The sequence below is a fragment of the Corylus avellana genome, chromosome 5, assembly GCF_965113065.1.
Source record: "Corylus avellana chromosome 5, dhCorAvel1.hap1.2, whole genome shotgun sequence".
Lineage (NCBI taxonomy): Eukaryota > Viridiplantae > Streptophyta > Magnoliopsida > Fagales > Betulaceae > Corylus > Corylus avellana.
Genome location: NC_142494.1, coordinates 4,948,276 through 4,971,421, shown reverse-complemented (window position 1 = coordinate 4,971,421; position 23,146 = coordinate 4,948,276). Strand labels below are relative to the sequence as shown.

The 23,146-nt window shown below is 36.7% G+C and overlaps 1 pseudogene across 1 annotated transcript; it reads left to right on the top strand.

The window, feature by feature from the left end:
- On the top strand, positions 1–13,279 carry LOC132181313 (G-type lectin S-receptor-like serine/threonine-protein kinase At4g03230; annotated as a pseudogene). The gene is made up of 10 exons (XR_015912110.1): positions 1–1,471; positions 1,726–2,199; positions 7,248–7,282; positions 7,862–7,863; positions 11,526–11,638; positions 11,772–11,980; positions 12,064–12,274; positions 12,404–12,641; positions 12,733–12,883; positions 12,980–13,279. The product of XR_015912110.1 is annotated as a G-type lectin S-receptor-like serine/threonine-protein kinase At4g03230 (transcript).
- The last annotated feature ends 9,867 nt before the right edge of the window (positions 13,280–23,146 follow it).

Genomic DNA, 23,146 nt, shown 5'->3' with positions numbered 1-23,146 from the left:
TTTTGTACCAGGCAATCGTGAGGGGTACTATAGAACCAGAACCAGTGTGCTTGAAATGATAGAAAATTTCAGTTAAATTAGTCACCTGCTTTGTTCATGATGGTAAGCCATAGAAGAAAAGTCAACTGTACTATATTGTCTGCAAGTTGGTTGTTGTCTTCCATCTTGTTCTCGTACATACTCTTGTTGTTTTCCTGTCGTGTGGATTATTGCTATGCCATGGCCAGAGATACTCTGAAGCAGGGCGAGTGGATTACTGACAATGGAACAACCCTTGTCTCTAGTGGAGAAACGTTTGAACTGGGATTCTTTACTCCTATCAGAAGCTCTAGCCACAAAAGGTTCGTTGGGATTTGGTACAAACAGGATCAACAAACAGTTGTGTGGGTTGCCAACAGAGACAGACCTGTACTCAACGGTTCCATTGGAACTTTTGGAATCGCAGAAGATGGCAACCTCAAGGTATCGGATATTAATACTGGAAACGTTTATTGGAGTGTAGGTGATGAGAGTTTTGGGTCTACAAGACGATCTGTGAAGCTCAAGGATTCTGGAAACCTGGTCTTAAGGGATGATCAGTTTGCGACGAGTCTGTGGAAGAGCTTCCAATATCCAACGGATACATTTCTTTCAGGTATGAAGATGGATCAAGAGCTGATGTTGACTTCATGGATAGGTGACGGTGACCTCACGTTTAAGCAATATCAAGATGAAGAGGGCCACTACGTTATCTCAAAAAAGACGGGCGATTATTGGAGAAGTTGGATGTCAGGCAACTTCTTGAGCTCAGATGAAATGCCCTATGCCATAGCCAACTTGTTATCAAATTTCAGCAAGAGCGTGAAGCGTACCAAGAAACCACCTCAGCAAAAAAGATCAGCACAATTGCAGCTGGATTTTAATTAGACAGGGTTAGTGATGAATTATAGTTACACAAGATTAGTGATGAATTATAATGGGGAATTACTGTATCTGAACTGGGATGTTGACATGGGAAATTGGGATTTGATATTGTGGAAGCCGAAAGACGAATGTAACATTTACAATGTTTGTGGGAAATTCGGCAGCTGCAATATTAACAATAGGCCATTCGTATGCAAGTGTTTGCCAGGGTTCCAGCCTACTAACCAGACGAATTGGGATTCTAGAGATTTTTTGGATGGGTGCATCAGAAGTTTGACCTCATCTGACAACAACGACATGTTCTTGATCTTAAAGATGATGAAAGTGAGCAACCCAGACTATTATTTCAAGGTAAAAAATGAGACAGAATGCAGAAAGCAGTGCCTTGACGACAGACAACCGTGCCAGGCTTATTCATATGAGGTAGCTCAAAACAGCAGCCTAAGAAGTGAGACTACTGCTGGGACCGACACCTGCTGGATTTGGAATTCGGATCTAAGAAATCTTCAAGAGGAGTATACAAATGGTGGTCGTGACCTCTCTGTCCGCGTGGCAAAATCTGTTATAGGTACTTCTTTTACACATTGATACTAATCTGGCTAATTTAGTGAAGGTAATTTTTTGGAAAATAGAAAAGATGTGACAAACCACCTCTGCTGGTATGGATTTTTTTTTTAAAATTTCACCTTTTTCATGCTTGACGATGACATTAAATAATTCTGTTTAGCTTTGTTTTGAGAAATTAACTTTTGCTGTACATGATCGCTTCTCACCCTTGGGCGGCTTGTTATAATTAGGATTCCAAATTGGATACCTTTGCAGAATCAACAGTTAGGAATTGTGAGCCATGTGGTACAAACCCGATCCCCTATCCACTGAGCACTGGACCAAATTGCGGTGACCCCATGTACTTCTATTTTTACTGCGGCAATTCCACAGGCCAGGTTAGCTTCAAGACACCCAGTGGCACCTTTCGAGTTGTGAGTATTGATCCAAGTACACGAAAATTTGTCATCCAAGTAAAAAATGCAAGAGATGATATAAATTCAAAAGAAATTCTGCAGCTCAATGAGTCATTGCCGTTTAATAAGACCAATGATTCTGGCAACTATAATTTTGAAGTTAAAGATGAAGAAGAGATTAGTTGGGAGCCCCCAAAGGAGCCAACTTGTACTTTATCCACAGATTGCAAGGACTGGCCAAATTCAACTTGCAAAGTAGCAAGAGATGGACAGAGCAGGTGCCTTTGCACTGAAAACTACCTATGGAATGGCTCAAATATAAATTTTACTAAAGGTCAGGATGCTATTTCATATGCCTCTTACATATTTAGATAGTTCTATTAGTGAAGAAAGAATCATACCACAAAGGAGGAGCTTGTCCTATATATATATATATATATATATATATATATATATATATATATTTATGTCTTGTTTAAATTGAAAAACGCTATGCCGACTCCAAAAACTTGTTTATCACAATTTATGCGGAATTAATATTATGAAGCAATAAACAATTCAATCACCAAAAATCTATAAAGCAATAAAGAGGCAGACACAGATATTTTGGTTACGAAGAAGAAACCTTTTAGAAACCGATCTAAAAGTAAAACTTCTCCGGGGCAGCCAAACCCAGGAAATCACTATCAAAAGATTATCCAAAGATTATAGACACTAGGAACACTTACAACCCTTTGCAAGACCTTGGCTCTGTAAGATCGACAAGTTTACAACTCGTCTCCTTGCTCACAAACTTTTTCAACGTGATTCTCCTTTACCGGACCCTTCCGATAGACTTCTCAACCGTAGATTTATCAAAGGAATAACTAAAACTCTAAGAGATTCAATTTAACGCTCACCACATATGATCTCTCTTAGCACAGCCTCCGACGAACTCTCTGGGGCTGAAAATCCGTACTTCTCTCTTCTATAATGATGTATATATACCCCCGACAAAACCCTAGACCTAACCCACTTAAAATCATGTTTTTGGGCCTAAAACTTACGGGGTGTCCGGACATGTTAATGGGCTGTCCGGACACGGCTTTGAGGAGTAAAATTTGAGTTTCTGGAAATGAGGTCTGGACCCGGGGAATTGCGGTCCGGACCCGACCTGTCCAGTCTTGATCAATAGTTCCGATCGATGGGCGTTTATGGTCCGATTGAGCTGAAATTTTGCAGGGACGTTCATAACACATGAATCTACATTATGAACGGTGGAGATTGGATTCTGAGCATTCTATATCAGTGTTTGAGCCCATAAACAGTAGCATCTGTATTTTGGAACTGAATTAAGCCAACACAAGAACTAACAAACTCCCCCTTTGGCAATTCAGTGACAAAACCAAAATGTCGAGCCAATCCCATCATCTCCCCATATTTACTCCCCCTTTTTGTCACAGAATGACAAAAGGTCTTCATGTTTCTTGAAACACTTCACAAAATACATCAAGGCATATGTGGAACAAGAAGACATAAATAAAACTCATGAAAAAAAAAAATGACGTAGAATGCGTGATCATAAAGAAACATCAGCAAAACTCCCCCTCAATGTATGACTCAATTAACAACAAGAAACTGGAAATGCAAAGCATGTTTCTCCCCCTCAAAAGTTAAATGAACACACATGATAACACATCAATGACTCATGTATTGCACAATGAATATCCAAACATGCTCCAAATATGCACAATATACATGAGACTAAAAATGGCAAGAAACTCATATTGCTTAACCCAAGCAAAGAAAAATGTTCCATTCATCCCATGCTTGTGTGGTGTGTGGGTAAGCCATCCAAAGAGAAAAATTTTCAACTTACAAAATGAGGAGAAAGTTTCACCACCATGAGGTTTTGACAAGTATATCAAATCAAAAGTCAAACCTTATCATACTAGGGCCTAGCCACTCTCATCCTATACATTTCTCTTTGTAAAACATTTTGCACAAGTTTGACACAGTGAAATAAATTCCTTTTGGAATATGATCTTTTGATTTTATTTGTTTCACTATTTTGTTTATTTTTCTCTTTGAGAAAGTGTCCTTAAACTTTTGTTGTTTATCACAAAAGAGAAAACAGGAACTTTTAAGCCTTAAGTTCAACTAGCATATGGTCAATTTGAAAAATATGACTAGTCAAAAACCTCATATGGTTACCTAACAGACCTCACAAATAAAGTGAAACAAAACCTCAATTTAAGCTTAAATGTGCACAAAAGATAAAGCATAGGCAAAATGTACCACATAAGCTCAGGCTTTAGGTAACCACAAAAACAAGTCCATTGACACAAATTTTCATCCCATGCATATTAAGAACATTCCAAGATGTAAGGAATTAAATCCATAAAAAGCAACATGAGAAATTAATGGACTATCTAGGTGCATAAGATAAAAGAAAGAAAAGGAAACAATCAAAGTAACATATTTTTGTCTTTTTGAAATTTTTCACAAAAGAAATGCACACAAAAGAAAAACAAATGCAAAACAAAGAAAAATGCAATGCAAAACAAAACAACATGCTTGAATTGAGATTACAACAGGCAAGACATGAATGTCCTTTAGCATTAAACTTTCATCACATCTTATAGGTCCCACTACAAAATAATGATTGGTTTAATAACTACTTCTAGGTCTTCACAAGACATTACACATTCTTGAACATTTGATTAGCAAGTAGACAAAAATCTTGGTGGTCCGCACACAACATCTCATCTATAAGCTTTTCAAAGATCATGATATATGAATTTCTTGAAAAATCCTTTATGAATATGCCTCAAAACATGAATCTCAAAACAATCATGTATATACTCTTCCTACAGAAAGTGTAACAACGAAAACAATACAGTGCATAAACAATAAAGCAAAAACAAAAAAAAATGCAAAGCAAAGAAAAATAACACGCTCTAGGATATTCAAAAATAAGCAAAACAATCAATCATAGGCATGTTATTGACTCACCTAACTTTAGGTGAGATCACTACCACTCCCCCTCAATGGGTGAATGGTATAATCCTTCCTAACCCAAACCTTCTTGAATAAAGGTGTAGAGACGTGAACATTTTCAAACTTGTCTACTCTAGACACACCTCCCATCATCATTACCAAACCCTCATAATCTTTCCTAGAAACAGAATTGTTATTTTTATACACATGAGGTTTCAATTTAAAACAGTTGGGTCGAATATGACCAACTTTTCCACAATGATGACAAGTAGGGATAAACCTTTTAGGAGGTAGATTCCTAGGAGGATGGACGACTCTATATTTGGGGTAAGATACATAAGGTTCAATATGAATTTTCTTAACTTTCTTACCTTGTGAGGTCGATGCAGCTGCTGTTTTTCTTTTAACCACAAAGTCTTCTACTTTTTCTGATTTAACAAATATTATCTCGGAAGTAGAATCATTGTTAGAAGACAAAGCAACATGACAATCAAAGCTTAACTCAGATTTATCACAATCAGAATTCTGAGTATGTAACATATTCTCAAGGGAATTGCTAGAGAATTTTTCCAATTGAGTTTCTGACTCTTTTAATTTATGCTCTAACAAATCAACTTTAGAACCTAAAACAAAATTTTCACATTTTAAAGAATCAATTAAAGCATGTGATTCAGACAATTTAGTAACAATAGATTCATTCACATGTTTAAGATCTTGAAACTCCCCCAAACAATTTGTGTATTGATGTCTCAAAAGAGTGAATTTTTTCAACAAATTGTTGAAGGAGTTTATAAGATCATATTCCCCTTGAGAAGTATTCATAGCAAACAGGAGTCAACAGATCTCACTCAAGATTTTAATCCAAATAGAGTGAACCCGCTCTGATACCAATTGAAAAACGCTATGCCGACTCCAAAAACTTGTTTATCACAATTTATGCGGAATTAATATTATGAAGCAATAAACAATTCAATCACCCAAAATATATAAAGCAATAAAGAGGCAGACACAGATATTTTGGTTATGAAGAGGAAACCATTTAGAAACCGATCTAAAAGTAAAACCTCTTCGGGGCAGCCAAACCTAGGAAATCACTATCAAAAGATTATCCAGAGATTACAGACACTAGGAACACTTACAACCCTTTGCAAGACCTTGGCTCTGTAAGATCGACAAGCCTACAACTCGTCTCCTTGCTCACAATCTTCTTCAACGTGATTCTCCTTTACTGGACCCTTCCGATAGACTTCTCAACCGTAAATTTATCAAAGGAATAACTAAAACTCTAAGAGATTCAATTTAACGCTCACCACATATGATCTCTCTTAGCACAGCCTCCGACGAACTCTCTGGGGGTGAAAATCCGTACTTCTCTCTTCTATAATGATGTATATATACTCCTGACAAAACCCTAGACCTAACCCACTTAAAATCACGTTTTTGGGCCTAAAACTTACGGGGTGTCCGGACATGTTAATGGGCTGTCCGGACACGGCTTTGCGGAGTAAAATTTGAGTTTTTGGAAATGAGGTCCGGACCCGGGGAATTGCGGTCCGGACCCGGGGAATTGCGGTCCGGACCCGGCATGTCTAGTCTTGATCAACAGCTCCGTTCGATGGGTATTTGTGGTCCGATTGAGCTGAAATTTTGCAGGGACGTTCACAACACATGAATCTACATTATGAACGGTGCAGATTAGATTCTGAGCATTCTATATCAGTGTTTGAGCCCGTGAACAGTAGCATCTGCATTTTGGAACTGAATTAAGCAAACACAAGAACTAACATAAATCAATACTGATTTCTTCATTGCATTTCATGAGTGTTAGGAAGCTTTTGTTCTGTTCAATTGAGGATTGTGCAGCTTTCAAAAATTTTTCTTTTTCTTTATGTATAATCACTTCTAGTTGTACATTAGAAAATGGGAGGTTTTTGGAAGAACTTTCAAATCCTCTTTAGCAATATCATGCTTAACCTGCATGCACTAACAATAGACATTATAATTGCGTGGATGAATCTAAACAGTATATTTGTAGGAGCTTGTTCACTATCAAAAAAGAAAAGTTGTTTTCAGATTTTAAATATTTATGTGAGAGTAGTCCTGTTTATTTCTTGTAGATGGTGATTTTCCTGATGAACTGAGCACATATCTTGCTTTCAAAAAGTGTTCTTTTACTTTATGCATCATCACCTCTAATTTTACGTAGAAATTGGGTGGTGTTTCCTAGAATTTTCAAAATCATCTTTAGCAATATCATGATAATCTTGCCCTAACAATAGATATTACAATTGCAAAAATGATTCTCAACAATATATCTTGAATTTTATTTATCATCATTTGATTTAGCCATTGGAGCTTGTTCACTTTCATAAACATAACGGGTGTCCTGTTTCTTTCTTGTAGAAGGTCATCTTCCTTCATCGTTAGAAGAGCCTTTTGTTGTGCAAAAACCACACGATCACAATTACGGCTAAATAAAGTGAGAACAATCACACACAAGATAACACCAAGATTTAAGTGGTTCCCTCAATGTGAGGTACGTCCACTGGCAGAGGCGATCACGAATAAATTCACTATGAAAGATGGAGTACAAAAATATAGTAGAGAAAAAAAATCACTCAGACCCAAAACCCCAATACACCCAAATCTCACTATCACACAATAGAGATTATTCTTAAAAGGAAAAAACAAAAGACAGGAATACTAACTCTTCTTCTTTTGCTGGGATACGATGGCGGTTGGTCTCTATTTCTTTTTCTCTCCCGCAGTAGCACCCCTTTTCCTTTTCTCTCTTATTTTGGCTCCTCCAAAATCAAGAAGAAAACAGGTTTGGTGCTCACTATCTTTGCACTGCAGCCCTCTTGTTTTTCTCTCTTGTCTATCTCTCAAAACCAAGAAGAAAACACACTACCCACACTACTATTTCTCTTGTGCGGCGTTTGCTGCTGTGTGTCAATAAAAGACTAAAGCTAGCCTTTTATAAGGTGCTAAGGTCGGTCAACTTCTCCTTATCAAAGAAGTACTACAAGTCCAAACCCTTCTAGGAGAAGTAAACCAAATCCATCACGTGATAGTAAAACCAATAGAAGAAGGAAAAAGGAAAAACACCAAAACCTGGGGCCCACGGTATTTGATGGGTTGCAAAAGTCACATATGCCAACAATCTCCACCTTGACTTGAAACCCATCAAATCACAACAAAACGAATCGCCTTCTGATGCCACTGCCCAAGCCCCTAAGAGCTATCACATTCCACAAGTGACACTCAAGTCCAAGCATCTCTTGAACTTGAGTATAGGACCTGGTTTCGACAGATTACCATGCTTCTCTACCAGTCCTCTAGGCCACACAACTTTCTCTGTTGACCCTTTCTTTCTGTAGACCTATCTCCACCCTTTAGCCTTCTTTGCCTTGAGCAATTCTGTCGATTCCCAAGCTTTACCTTTCTGTAGTAACTCCACCTCTGTCGGCATGCAATTCTAAACAGACGATGAGACTCCACTACCAGCTGTCAGAGCAAAGGAAACCATGTCCTCAAATCCATACCTCTCCAGTGCTTTTCAATCACGTTTCTCTCTGCCTCTTGCTAAAGAATAAGGCTCTTTTCAGTGCTCTGAATCTCTTGACGATTCTTCGTCATCACATATGTCCTTGAGTGAACACTGTTCATCAAGCTCCACCTCCACGACTTGTTTCCCTTTCTGGCTCTCAGTCGATGCTTCACTCTCACCATTTCTTAACATATAGGCCTCATCAAATACCACGTCTCTACTAACAATCTTCTTCTTTGAAACTGGATCCCATAGCCAATAGCCTTTAACACCAGATTCCAAACCAAGACAAATACATTTTCTTGACTTTGAATCTAATTTCGATCGTTCTCCACTCTGCACATGAACGTATGTCGGACAACCAAATATTCTCAACATAGAATAATCAACCAGTTTACCTGACCATACTTCCTCTGGAATCTTGAAGTCAATCCTAGAGGCTGGAGATCGGTTGGTGACGAAGCATGCATAATTAACTACCTCAGCTCAGAAACTCTTTGGCAATCCTGCACTTAACCTCATACATCTCGCCTTTTCCAACAATGTTCTGTTCATCCTTTCGGCAACTCCGTTTTGCTGTAGAGTCCCTCTCACTGTGAAGTGACGAGTAATGTCTTCTGTTTTGCAGAATTCCAAGAATGCAGTGTCTTTGTATTCTAACCTATTGTCGGATCTCAGATACTTTACTCTTCTTCCAGTCTGATTTTCCACCTGCGCCTTCCACTGCTTGAAGATAGTGAAAACCTCTGACTTGTGCTTCATAAAATATACCCAGACCTTTCTTGAGAAATCATCAATAAAACTAACAAAATAATGTACACATCCATTTCATGGCACCGCCACTGGTCCCCAAACATCAGAGTGAACATAGTCGAGAACACCTTTGCTAGTATGAGATGCCACTTTAAAGCTGACTCTACGTTGCTTCCCATATAGACAGTACTTGCAGAAACCCAATTTACATGACTTCACACCTTTTAACAAATTCCTCTTGTGAAGCTCAAACATACTACGCTCGCCTAAATGACCAAGCCGCATATGCCACAAAACTGTGTTATCATCATTTGGTTCTGTCGAGGTGGACAGTGCAGCTCCACCTGTAACTGTGTCCCCGAGTAACTTATACAAATTGCCAATTTTTTTGCCTTTCATTATCACCATAGCACCTTTAGTTTTTTTCATAACTCCATCTTTGGCTGAATAACCATAGCCTAAAGAATCTAATGTGCCTAATGAGATCAAATTTTTCTTAAGGTCGGGAACATATCTAACATTAGTGAGTATCCTGACAATCCCATCAAACATTCTGACTTTTATTGTACCTAGTCCAATGGCCTTACACCTAGCATCATTGCCCATTAGCATTGTACCCGCATTACAGGATTTAAATGTGTCAAACCACTGCCTATTCAGACACATATGATATGAACAAGCAGAATCCAAAACCCAAGAGTCTATGAGAGAATTTTTACCTGAGGAAACTGAAAGAACATCTGCGCTAACCTCGCTGTCATCAAACTCACCATCGGCCACACTAACTGAATCTCCGGAACCTTGTCTCTTCTTATCTTCAAGATCTTGTTTCATCAGTCTGCAAAATTTTCTGTAGTGCCCTTTCGTATGACAATAATAGCACTCCACATCTTTTGCATCTGACCGAGATTCTCCACTCTGTGCCGATCGTGACATAGACCGATACTGCTTACCTCTGTCATTCTTCCCCTTAAACTTATCTCTTCCACGCTTTGGCTCAAACCGTGCCACAAGCCCATCAGCCTGATCATTGACAGGTTTTCTTCGTGTCTCATGTGACAAGAAAGATCCCGTTACCTCTTCAAATGCCAGAGTCTCTTTCCCATATAACAATGTTGTAATCAGGTGATCATAAGAAGGGGGAAGCGATGCCAACAGAAGTATCGCTGTATCTTCTTCTCCAATCTTCACTGCAAAATTCAACAATTGTGTATTCAACATGTTGAACTTGTTGAGGTGTTCCAGTAGATCTGTATTTTCCTCTATCTGTAAACCATATAACTGCTTTTTCACGTACAGCTTATTCGTCAAATTCTTCGCCATATACAAACTCTCCAATTTCTGCCAAATTGATTCTGCCTTTTCTTCATCAATCACATTATGAATGACTTCATCTAACAAATTAAGATGGATTGCACTGGCAGCCTTCGCATCCATCTCTTCCCAAACATCATTCTCCATCTTCTCAGGTTTCTTTGCCTTTCCCAATAACGCCTTGTGAACTCCTTGTTGAATCAACAAATCCTTCATCCTTATCTGCCAAAGAGAGATTATTCTTCCCATTAAACTTCTCCACTTCAAACTTGGTACTCGTCATATTTGCCGTCAATTTGATTTCTCGAACCTAAGCTCTGATACCACTTGTTGTGCAAAAATCACATGATCACAATTACGGCTAAATAAAGTGAGAACAATCACACACAAGATAACACCAAGATTTAAGTGGTTCCCTCAATGTGAGGTATATCCACTGGCAGAGGCAATCACGAATAAATTCACTATGAAAGATGGAGTACAAAAATATAGTAGAGAAAAAAAATCACTCAGACCCAAAACCCCAATACACCCAAATCTCACTATTCCACAATAGAGATTATTCTCAAAAGGAGAAAACAAAAGACAGGAATACTAACTCTTCTTCTTTTGCTAGGATACGATGGCGGTTGGTCTCTATTTCTTTTTCTCTCCCGCAGTAGCACCCTTTTTCTTTTTCTCTCTTATTTTGGCTCCTCCAAAATCAAGAAGAAAACAGGTTTGGTGCTCACTATCTTTGCACTGCAGCCCTCTTGTTTTTCTCTCTTGGCTATCTCTCAAAACCAAGAAGAAAACACACTACCCACACTACTATTTCTCTTGTGCGGCGTTTGCTGCTGTGTGTCAATAAAAGACTAAAGCTAGCCTTTTATAAGGTGCTAAGGTCAGTCAACTTCTCCTTATCAAAGAAGTACTACAAGTCCAAACCCTTCTAGGAGAAGTAAACCAAATTCATCACGTGATAGTAAAACCAATAGAAGAAGGAAAAAGGAAAAACACCAAAACCTGGGGCCCACGGTATTTGATGGGTTGCAAAAGTCACATATGCCAACACCTTTAAGAAGAAAGAAGGCCGGGTTGCCTCTGAGTGTTATGGTATCTCTTATAAGTGTGTTTGCTCTCACATGTACCATTACTGGTGTATTTGTATGGAGAAAAATGATGGCCAAGAAAGAAGGTAATGGCTTTTCATAATGCACGCCGTGCACGGTCTGAGGTTTTGTCCCTTTGAATTAAAATAATACTAATTATCCTTTCGTGTCGTTATATCTAGCTTGTAACTAATATATATGGTTATCTTCGAAACTCAGAAAACAGAAGAAAGGAGGAAAGAAATCGAGTACTTCGCACATTAGACCATGAAAGACATCTCAAAGACTTGATGGGCTCGAGTGAGTTCAAAGAAGATGAAAAAGACATATATTTACCATTTTTTGATTTGGAAAGCATTCTATTAGCTACAAATAGATTCTCTGATGCCAACAAGCTCGGACAAGGGGGATATGGGCCCGTATACAAGGTAATTTCATCAACATTAATTGTTGTAGTGGTCATGTAAACTAGTTTTTGGTTATTGGTAACGTTGTGAGTATGGTGTCTTAGGGCATATTTCTAGGAGGTCAAGAAATTGCGATAAAAAGACTCTCAAGTGTCTCGGGACAAGGCTTACAGGAATTTAAAAATGAGGTGGTATTAATTGCAAAACTTCAACATAGAAATCTTGTTAGACTTCTGGGATATTGCATAAAAGGAGATGAAAAGGTTTTACTCTATGAGTACATGCCCAACAAAAGCTTAGACTCATTTATATTTTGTTGGTCTCTAAACTGAATTCCTAATATCTTGCGGTGCTTGATAGTCTATATATCTCTTGTTTGAGTAAAAGTTGATTTGTTACTGTTGCTAAAACTATAATTGGAATGAAAAATGGAAAACTTGCAAGATCAAAAGCTAAGCATGTGTTTGGATTGGGAAATGCGCATCAACATCATTTTGGGAATAGCTCGTGGGCTTGTTTATCTTCACCACGACTCCAGAGTGAGGATCATTCATAGAGATCTGAAAACCAGCAATATTCTTTTAGACGAGGAAATGAACCCCCAAATTTTTGACTTTGGCTTGGCAAGGATTGTTGGAGGCAAAGAAACTGGGGCAAATACAACCAGAGTAGTTGGAACTTAGTAAGCACAATTTTCAATCCCAAATATTATGTTTAAACAAAGAATATACAATAAGTGCATACCTTATCTACTAATAAATATTGGCATGCAGTGGCTATATGTCTCCGGAGTATGTAATAGATGAACTTTTTTCAGTTAAATCCGACGTTTTTAGTTTTGGTGTAGTTCTACTTGAGATTATAAGTGGAAAAAAGAATACGGGATTTTATCAGTTAGAACTAGCCAGAAGCCTTATAAGTTATGTAAGTGTGTTTAATTTTTCGTAATCACTATTTTTTTTTTCTTTTTTTTGAGTCATTTTATATGTCATTCCAATTATGATGTTAAAATTGTCGCAGGCGTGGAGATTGTGGGGAGAAAACAAGGTGTTGGATTTAGTGGACCCGGCTCTACATGAAGTTTGCAATGCAAATGAGTTTGTAAAGTGTGTAAATATTGGACTCTTATATGTACTAGAAGACCCAAATGACCGTCCCATCATATCAAGTGTTATTGCTATGCTTGACAGTGAAGCTGCAACAATTCCAACTCCAAAAGACCCTGCATTTGTTCCATGGAGAGACCTTTCTAGCCAAGCTACTTCTTCTAGTAAACCAGACACATATACGGAATCAACTTGTAGTTTATGAGGAAGATGACAATGGATGATACCAGCGCAAGTTCTTGTGAGTCTTTTATGGTCAAGTTTACTATATGAATTTTTTTTTAGTAGAAGTTTTAGAGTAAAAATAAATCTGGAATCTATGAGAGGAGCTTGCACATCCATGGGATAAGATTTGTTTTCTAGTCAAGGAGACTGCACATCCATTTTTCAGTAATGTCAATGAAATTGACACCAGGAAAAACATTTCATCCGATTAGATATATGTAGTGTTTGTCCAATATGGGTTTAAGGTTTATGTATGTATATGTAATATTGGCATACATATATATAGGCCCATTCTCTACAGTATTCAGTGTGATTCAATATACAATCTTATTCTCAACATGATATCAGAGCACATGTTCTGAATCACCGTTCTTAAATTTATTAATTTTCTAGCATTCTCTCCAATTTTTTTTCGGCTTTGATTTTCGGCAAAAACCATCTCTCTATCTTTTTTGGTTCTCTCTCTTACTGTCATCATTTTGAGCTTGTGACTGCATTACTTGAAACCTCGGAAGACAACTGTTCCAAAGTCATTGAGTGCATCCTCATTGGAGATTCCATGCACGTGCCGCTGAAAGGTACTGTCATTCTGCCATGCGCCACCACCGTCATTCGATCAACTTGGTTGCCTGCCGTTCCACAAATTTGCCATTGGCCATCATAGATCCGTCAAGACCTCTACCAATGCACCCCTACGTGCCAATAGTTCCTTTGCACGTGATATTCATGCTCCAACGATGTTGATTTTACTATTAAATTAAAACCATTTTTTTGTAGTTTTGGAGGGGAGACATTATCCTAATTGAAAGCTTTGGAAGAACATTATCAATTGGATAGTAGTTTAAGGGTGGAGCTTTGAATTTAATGAATTCCTCTATAACCTTTGTTTTTTATTTTTTCATTTGTATTATTTATAATTTTTGCCATTCTTTTTTAAGCATTTTCAAAAAAATAAAATTGAAATTAAATTATAATGTAGTCATTGAAAGAAGCATGACAGTTAAAAGATGAATAGTTAAATTGTAAGCCAAAGCAACCTTCTTAAGTCCACCCCGGGTAGATCTGGGGTGGCCTTCCCACCCCCAACGAGGGGTGGCTGCTGCCCTCTATTTTTTTATTTTTTTAAAATGAGGGGTGGATGCAGCCCTCTAATTTTTTTTTTTTTTTAAAAAAAAATTATTTAAATTTATTTTATTTAAAAAAATAAAATTAATTTGATTTTTTATTTTATATATATATTATAAATTTTTTTAGGGAAATTTTTTTATTTTTTAAAGATTAAGAACGCGTGAATAGTACAAAACGTCCCCTTCTAAAAGGGGATTTGTATTGTTCACATATCCGCTTTTAGGGACATTTTTCACTGTTTAAACATTCTTAATTTTAATTCTAGTCACTTTATTTGTAACATTTGCAAAATGTTCATATTTGAGCGTCCCTAATTAAATAGACATTTTTTAGCCTAAAATATCACCTTAAAAATGTCCCTAACTCTAAGTTTTTTTGTAGTGAGTCGATAGATAAGTGTTATCCCTAGAGAAAAAAAATTGTTAAGTAGTAGTAAACAAAAAATAATGAAATTACCTCCACGATAACAAAACAATTTAACATTTCCAATGGTTTTAAGATGACTAAAATTGTTAAATAAGCCAAAACTTTTCAATGGTTTCATTGGTCATAATAGAATCATAATTTGTACTATGGTAAATGGTAATCTCTTTCTCTTTGAGTTTCCAACTTAGCTGAACAATTTTTATTTTTTTTATTTTTTTTATAAATGTATCGAAAGAAACAAAAAAAATTAGGTCATCAAAGTCATTCTGCATTTCTAAGATTCTTTATTCTCAAGATAATTGTCCACCGTTCGATCTGTTGCTTATGTTAAAAATTGTTTTCGCAATGGATATGGCACACCTCCTCACCTCAAGCCAAGTTGCTACAAAGCAATGTTTGAGCCACATAAACGTGATGGGAAGGCTAATGCTAAGGAGCACCACATTTTTTTTTCTAATATATATTACAAATATATATGTCATGCAATATCACTATGTAGGGTGTCCTGATCAGGAAGTTAACAAAGGATTTGAATAGTCGCTATTACTTATTGCACACCACATAAGTTGCCTTTGAATCCATCATTAACTTAACCACCGATAAACACCTTTCGTTATTATTTTTTTTTTGGAAAAAATGTAAAAAGGCGCCCCAAACTATTCTAAACAGCAAATCGTTTAGTTGGTTCAAAAAATATGACCCCAAAACGACAAGTTGTTTAGCGAATATGAAAAATAAAATAAAATACAAAAGCATGAAAAAATAAAATGAGAGAAAATAAATTGGTTGAAAAAAGGCCCCGAGTGGCTTAAATTTGGCCCATGTCACCCATCTTATGACGATTTGTTAGTCCAATTATTTGGTTTATTGTTGGTTTTGATGTTAACCCATGCCTATTTTCGACCAATTCTTCGCCCTTTTATCGGCCCAATTCAGCTATATTCTTTGGCACATGGTTGGCCTTTGTTCTACTGTGGCCCATTATCAATCTGTTAGTGTTGGCTCAGTTTTTTGCCCATTTCCAGCCGGCAATGGCTGCCACCATATCTGGCCATGGTCACCGTCACGCTCCCATGCATGACCAGATCGAGCTCATGGTCAGTCAGATATTGTAGTGCATCACACTTGATTATTGCTCTAGTCAAGCTCACATCCAACCTTTTGTTGCTACCCCCACATGATTGTTAGGTGCTCTCTCGGTTACTAGTGTTTTTCGGATCTAATGTGAATATTATTTTCTTAAAAACCGAGTGAGAGAAACAACATCAACTTTTTTTTTTTTTTTAGAAAATAATATCCACCTAAAAAACACCCAAATAGCACCTAACATTCTCCTTAAAAACATGGTCCTTGCCTGTCAAAGTAATAACCATATCATAGCTAGTCAATTTCGTAATGGATTAGAGCAATTAAAATTTTCAAAACTTGAATAATTAAGCATGTGCGGCAATAAAATATCAAAGATCAATTGCCGATGACAGAAGAGATTCCACGAAATCACCCAAGTTTTTGGCACATGCGCGCACGTGAAGCGGGTCATCACGTGCATTTCCTATTTCTAAAATATTACCAAAAAAAAAACAATTATACGCAGAAATAGTGTCCTGATCAGTTGTTGAACCCAAGAAAGAGAATATAAAATAAAAAGACAAACAAAATATAGATCAAAACAAATAAAAAATCTTGTATTGGCCTCCACGTTGGATTTCGTAATTATTTATTTATTTATTACCCAAAAGAGAACATAGGAATATTGTAGAGCACACTGGCTTTCATTTTGGGATGAATTTGATGTTTTCAAATTTTTTAAAATATGAGGTTTTCCGATTATATTAATTAGATATAACGGCAAAACATGAGACTTAAACTTACATTTATCAATTATGGGCTGAAAAATTAAAATTAGATATGGTTTGTTGAAGGTCATGCATGTCGATAAAACAGGAGAAACAACAGGACAAAATCGTTCACATGTCTCCGCCAAAATAATAATAATAATAATAATTGTCCAAAAAACCACACACACATCTCACACCGACATAACCAACACATTTAAACCCTCCATACAATACTCGTGTAAAGCACCACCCTCCATCAAACTTCACTCCAAAAACTCAATCCAACAAACCAAGTCTTAACACTTGCAACACAAAAAGGTTTAAGCTTTAATGCATAATAACTGAGACAAAGTTAAAGAAAACTTATCCTTCTCCTAGAAGAAAATTTCCCTAATTTAGGCGTTTTTTAGGCTTGTCTTGCATGGCTTAAAAAGAGTTTAATGGATCAAAACGTTTTAGGTTGCATTGAATGCATCGAATCTCACCTATTTGCACACTTATTCATCTATTTGATCAATCGGAGCATGTTAAACCCACTTAATGCGAGTTACGTGTAGATTCAATTTGATGAATTGGACCCCATGTTCAATTGATCGAAGCTAGTCCAGGAGGGGCGAAACCACCTTCTCCATCAAATGAATAACATTACGCTCAAAACACATCTTATATATGTAGTTTTTGCAATGAGGGGAATCTTCCAAGTTTCTTTGCACTTGTAGATTTGCTAAAAGAGAGTAGCATAAAGATTCAGCGAAACTTGCTTGAGACCAGATCTCAACAAAGCCTCAATTCAAGAGGGTCCATCCTTTTCTTTAAAAAAATTATAGAAGGTTTTATATATATATATATACGATTTTTTTTAAGTTATTATTATTTTTATATGCAGAAATGAAATGAAAAAAATCAAAGAGTGCAAGTCAACTCACAGAGATAGAAACTAATTTTCCTTGGTTTAAATGTAATTTTTTTTTTAATAATTTGATAGTATAATTATTTTTAGAAAGTTTTTGTTTTTTCCTATTTGTAATGTCTATGAGACTATGCCACTTTTGTTATATTTTATTTCACTTTTTGGGTGGGCTGCATAGTCATTTTAATATTTGGGTCCATAATGGGCTGGACCAATTCTATAAGCACTTGAGGAAGCCATGTACTCTCACCCTACATATATAATGAAGTTAACCCATTAAACTTCATTAGGTCATCAGAGTAATTAGGGTTGAGTGACTAGTGCCCTCTACACACACAACACAACAAGCCAAAAGAAGAAGATGGCAGATTCATCTTCAAGCAAAGAAGGTACGTTTACATTCTTTTTTTATTATTGTTCACATGCTATGGAGTAAGACAGATTAAAATTCTAAAAATTGATATCAAAGCTTTCTGTCTCTTTTCTCCATGGCTGTGATAAATCTCATTGTTCTAAATAATATTATTGTTATTATTATTATTATTATTATTATTATTTTGTAAACAATGAGATTTGCATTAGACTTGTGTTTACACTGTTTTTCTTTTTTGGGGATTATTCTAATAATCGTATGGGTCATCAGACCCATCCCTGAAAATTATATATTTTTGTTTATTTCCTTTGGTTGAATGAAAATCCGGCCATTGCAACCCTTAAAAAAAAAAAAAAAAAAAAAAAAAAAAAACCTTCGTAGATTCTTGGCGGAGGCGCACATGTCCCGGCATTGTTAATTTTTTTTTTTTTTTTTTTTTTTTTTCTAAAGAAAATGTCTTGAAAAGAGGCGCACATTGGGTACTGGGCCACTGTTCGACATTGTTCTGTTTTTTTTTTCTAAAGAATATATATATGTCTTGAAAAGACATTAAAAAAAAAAAAAAAAAAAAAAAAAAAAAGGTCCGTTGGTTTATTATTCTTGACCTTTTATGTGTGTTGTGCTAATATCCAAAGGGAGATATGCATGTTATTTTATATATGTTATTTATAATATTTGTGTTTTGGAAGTTGAATTTTATGTTCAATTTTTTTTAGTGCAATATGGATAATATTGCTGTGAATCAAACCCAATGATTTTGATTAGTTGCGTATCCATCTCTCATGGGACTAATTATGATAAATTATTGGGTTTTCTTTTTATTAAACTTCCAGTACAATTTGGATAATGTTGTTGTGTATTAATACAAATGATTTTAATTGATTATGTACTCACCTATCGTGAGACTAATCATCATAAATTATTGGGGGTATTATTGAAAATTATCTGAAAAAAAAGAAAGAAAGGGAAATTGAGTTTGTTATGTTTTTTGAAATCATTGCCTTACTAAGGTCCATATGGATAATTGATTTGCCCTATCGGTAAATCATTAATTTGGTAGGATGCTTAGGACGATGAATAAATTGTTAAATACTCTGCACTTGATGACTTAGTCTTATCCTTTCCATAGCGGGTCATTTTAAGTAATTGTATTTAATTATTTTGCTTTATCATGTGCATGAGTCCATTGTATATGGAAAACTTTAGCATAAAACTTGAGATTAACTATATGTGTAAGAGTCTATTGTGCATTGAGACTCTAGCATGAAAAATTGTGACGACCTTATGAGTGCATGTTTTCTGTTTTCCTTTTACATGCATAATAAATCTTGTTGTGATGTCCTCAGCTTTGGGCAATTCTGGTTTGTCTCTCCAATTACCTGCCATCAAAGCACTGACAGGGACTAATTATGAAGATTGGTATGAGTTTCTTACTATCAATTTAGCAATCATGAATCTTGATTTGGCTTTGAGGGTTGAGGCACCTGCTAAACTTACTGAGGAAAGTTCTGCCGAAGAGAAAAACTACTATGAGCGTTGGGAGCATTCCAACCGGACTTGTCTTATGATCATGAAGTACACTATTGACAAGTCTATTAGGCAGAGTATTACTCATATTGATAGTGCCAAAGATTTTTTGGTTGCGGTTGGGAAGAAGTTCATCAAGTTTGACAAAGCGGAAAAGGGAACTTTCATGAAGTTGCTTACTACCACAACTTATGATGGTGTTAGTGGAGTCCGTGAGCATATTATGAAGCTCACCCATTTTTTTAACAAGCTAAGGGAAATGAAAGTTGAGTTAGCAGATAGTTTTCTTGTGTGGCAAGTGCTTGAGTCCTTGCCATCCCAATTTGACGCCCTCAAGACCACCTACAATGCTCAGAGAGATGAATGGAGCTTGAGTGAAATAACTGCTATCATCACTCAAGAAGAAGAGGTGATAAAAAAGGGAAAGTCTCTTGCTGTTTTTATGATGACACAAAACAATGGAAACTTCAAGAAGAATTTTCATAAGGGTAATAGCAGTGGGAACAAGCCATATAAAGTAAAGAAATTCAATAAGTTTTCCCAACAAGCTGGTGTGCGCACCTCTCTAGAGCCTAAGAGAGAAGGGTTCAAAGAAAAGTGTAACTTTTGTCATGCATTTGGGCACAAGAAGGCAAGGTGCAATAAATATACAGCTTGGTTAGAGAAGAAAGGTACACCCTTTACGCTAGTGTGTTTTGAGTCTAATATGGTTGATGTGCCCTCTGACACTTGGTGGTTAGATACTGGTGCAAATATTTATGTTACAAATTCCTTGTAGGAATTACAAAGCTCCAGAAGGCCGAGTGATGGAGAGTTGATGGTGAACATGGGAAATGGTGTGAAGGTCAAAGTTGAATACATTGGCACTGCAAAACTTCATTTAGCCTCTGGACATTTTTGGATTTAAAAGGAACCGCTTTTGTACCTTCTATTAGGAGGAATCTTATCTCTATTTCTCTTTTGGACAAATGTGGATATACTTTTGAGATTGGAAATGGAATGGTTAGTATTTATTATGATTCTATTATGGTTGGTTCTGGTATATTGTGTTATGGTTTATACAGGATTGACTTGATGCATTCTTTATCTTATCCTTCTCTCAATACTCCTATTGTGAGTGTTGTAGTTGGTTCCAAGCGTAGTAGGGCTAGTGAAATATCCTCTATGTTATGGCACAGACGATTGAGTCACATCTCTAGACCAAGAATGGAAAGGTTGATTAAAGATGGTATTCTTGCTAATCTAGATTTTTCTGATTTTGATACTTGTGTTGATTGTGTTAAAGGGAAGCTTATTGCTAAAACTAGGAGACAAAAGGATGGGAGAAGTGAAAATGTCTTAGAATTGATACATACTGATATATGTGGTCCCATTACTCCTGCTGCTTTGGGAAATTATAGATACTTCATAACCTTTATTGATGATTATTCACGTTATGGTTACATTGAGCTCATTCATGAAAAGTCGGAATCTTTAGAAGCCTTTAAAAATTTTAAGGCTCTGGTTGAACTCCAGTGTAACAAGAATATTAAAGCTGTAAGATCAGATAGAGGTGGTGAGTATTATGGAAGATATGATGAAAGTGGGCAAAATGCAGGGCCTTTTGCAAGGTTTCTTGAAGTATGTGGGATTGAAGCGCAGTATACAATGCCTGGAACTCCTCAGCAAAATGGGGTTGTAGAAAGGAGAAATCGTACTTTGATGGACATGGTGCGATGTATGCTTAGTCACTCATGCCTACCAGAGTTTTTATGGGGAGAGGCCTTGAAAACTGCAACATACATTCTGAATCAGGTACCCAGCAAGTCAGTTCCTAAAACTCCTTATGAGTTGTGGTCTAGGAAAAGGCCTAGCTTACGCCATTTTCATGTTTGGGGTTGTAAGGCGGAAGTGAGACTTCATAATCCATATTTAAAGAAACTTGATCCTAAGACTATTTCTGGATATTTTATAGGTTACTGTGTCGGCTCAAGAGGTTCTAGATTTTATTGCCCTCCTCATGTGACTAGATTAATCATTGAGTTAGATCGTGCCATTTATTTTGAGGATGATATTCAGAGTGAGATTTCCATACCTCGTGAGATCTCATTTAGGGAGGAGCGTGTTGTTGTCCCAGTGCATCTTATTTCACCATCGGTGTATGTACTTCCACCTGTAGAGCAATCTCCTGTTATTGCTCAAGAAAATGTTATCAACACTGAACCAGATGTTGATGAGGGGACGGATGATGATGTTCATCTAAGGAGATCCAGAGGACACGTAGGCCTACAATTTCTGATGATTATGTAGTTTATTTGCAAGAGCATGAGTTCAGTGTTGGATTGTCTATTGATCCAACTACTTTCCAAGAGGCTACTGATGGTCCACAGTCTTCACATTGGATAGAGGATATGCATGATGAGATGGAGTCCATGCGTCAAAATGATGTTTGGGATTTGGTTGAATTACCAAGTGGTTGCAGACCAATCGGTTGCAAATGGATTTTTAAGACCAAACATGATTCCAAAGGCCAAGTAGAAAGGTACAAGGCTAGACTTGTGGCAAAGGGTTTTAAGCAAAGAGAGGGGATTGACTATAAAGACACATTTTCACCTGTTTCTACCAAGGACTCTTTTCGAATAATCATGGCATTAGTAGCTCATTTCGACTTGCAGCTACATCAAATGGATGTTAAAACAGCTTTTCTCAATGGCCATTTATTTGAAGATGTGTATATGGAGCAACTAGATGGTTTTCAGGTGAATGGAAATGAGCATATGGTGTGCAAGCTTAAAAGGTCTATTTATGGTCTTAAGCAAGTTTCAAGGCAGTGGTACTTGAAATTTAATGAAATTGTCACTTCTTACAATTTTAAGCAAAATGTTGTTGATCAATGCATATATTTGAGGATCAGTGGGAGCAAATACATTTTTCTTATGCTCTATGTGGATGACATATTACTTGCAACAAATGACAATGGGCTCTTGCTTGAAACTAAACATATGTTGTCGTCTCATTTTGATATGAAGGACCTTGGTGAGGCCTCTTATGTTTTGGGTATACAAATTCTCCGTGATAGAACTAAAGGTGTTCTTGGATTGTCTCAGAAAACCTGCATTGATCGAGTATTAAATAGGTTTCATATGCAATCTTGCTCTCCTGGAAAGACACCAATTGTGAAGGGTGATACATTTTCTAAGTGTCAATGTCCTCAGAATGATAATGAAAGAACTCAGATGCAATCCATTCCATATGCATCAGTTGCGGGTAGTCTGATGTATGCTCAAGTATGTACACGACCTGATATTGCTTATGCTGTAAGTGTGCTTAGGAGATACTTGAATGATCCAGGTTTCAGTCACTGGACAGCTGCAAAGAAAGTACTAAGATACTTACAGGGCACTAAAAATTTTATGCTGACATATCAGCGATCCGATATTCTTAATGTAGTTAGATATTCAGATACTGATTTTGCAGGTTGTTCAGATGATAGGAAATCCACTTCTAGATATGTTTTTATGATGGCAGGGGGAGCTGTTTCATGGAAAAGTGTCAAACAAACACTTACAGTTTCATCAACTATGGAGGCAGAATACATAGCTTGTTACCAGGCTACATGTCAGGCTATATGGCTGCGAAATTTTATCTCAGGGCTGGTTGTTGTGGATACCATTG